The sequence below is a fragment of the Physeter macrocephalus genome, chromosome 4 (genome assembly GCF_002837175.3).
Source record: "Physeter macrocephalus isolate SW-GA chromosome 4, ASM283717v5, whole genome shotgun sequence".
NCBI lineage: Eukaryota > Metazoa > Chordata > Mammalia > Artiodactyla > Physeteridae > Physeter > Physeter macrocephalus.
Window position 1 is genome coordinate 136,854,323 of NC_041217.1, and position 1,536 is coordinate 136,855,858.

The window sequence follows — 1,536 nt, forward strand, 5'->3', positions numbered from 1 at the left end:
GGGATGGAAAAAGATATTCCATGCAAATGGAAAGCAAAAGAAAGCTGGAGTAGCAATTCTCATATCAGACAAAATAGACTTTAAAATAAAGACTATTACAAGAGACAGAGAAGGACACTACATAATGATCGAGGGATCAATCCAAGAAGAAAATATAACAATTGTAAATACTTATGCACCCAACATAGGAGCACCTCAATACATGACGCAAATGCTAACAGCCATAAAGGGGGAAACTGACAGAAACACAGCCATAGTAGGGGACTTGAACACCCCACTTTCACCAATGGACAGATCAACCAAAGTGAAAACAAATAAGGAAATACAAGCTTTAAATGATACATTAAACAACATGGACTTAATTGATATTTATAGGACATTCCACCCAAAAACAGCAGATTACACTTTCTTCTCAAGTGCTCATGGGACATTCTCCACGTTACTAAATAACCAAGAGATCACTGAAGAAATCAAAAAGGGAATCAACAAATACCTAGGGACAAATGACAATGAAAACACGACGATCCAAAACCTACGGGATGCAGCACAAGCAGTTCTAAGAGGGAAGTTTATAGCTATAAAAACCTACCTCAAGAAACAAGAAACATCTCAAATAAACAACCTAACCTTACACCTAAAGCAGTTACAGAAAGAAGAACAAAAAAACCCCCAAAGTTAGTAGAAGGAAAGAAAGCATAAAGATCAGGTCAGAAATAAATGAAAAAGAAATGAAGGAAACGATAGCAAAGATCAATAAAACTAAAAGCTGGTTCTTTGAGAAAATAAACAAAATTGATAAACCATTAGCCAGAGTCATCAAGAAAAAAAGGGAGAAGACTCAAATCAATAGAATTAGAAATGAAAAAGGAGAAGTAACAACTGACACTGCAGAAATACAAAGGATCATGAGAGATTACTACAGGAAACGATATGCCAATAAAATGGACAACCTGGAAGAAATGGACAAATTCTTAGAAAAGCACAACCTTCCGAGACTGAACCAGGTAGAAATAGAAAATATAAACAGACCAATCACAAGCACTGAAATTGAAACTGTGATCAAGATAGTATGGTACTGGCACAAAAACAGAAATATAGATCAATGGAACAGGATAGAAAGCCCAGAGATAAACCCACACACCTATGGTCAACTAATCTATGAATAAGGAGTCAAGGATATACAATGGAGAAAAAATGATCTCTTCAATAAGTTGTGCTGGGAAAACTGGACAACTACATGTAAAAGAATGAAATTAGAATACTCCCTAACACCATACACAAAAATAAACTCAAAATGGATTAAAGACCCAAATGTAAGGCCAGACACTATCAAACTCTTAGAGGAAAACATAGGCAGAACACTCTATGACATAAATCACATCAAGATCCTCTTTGACCCACCTCCTAGAGAAATGGAAATAAAAACAAAAATAAACAAATAGGACCTAATGAAACGTAAAAGCTTGTGCAAAGCAAAGGAAACTACAAACAAGATGAAAAGACAACCCTCAGAATGGCAGAAAATATTTGCAAATG

At 35.4% G+C, this 1,536-nt stretch overlaps 1 protein-coding gene across 1 annotated transcript in view; it reads left to right on the forward strand.

Annotated features, from left to right (window-relative positions):
* FYB2 (FYN binding protein 2) overlaps window positions 1–1,536 on the forward strand; it is an 85,879-nt gene that overhangs the window by 51,755 nt on the left and 32,588 nt on the right. The window lies entirely within an intron of this gene.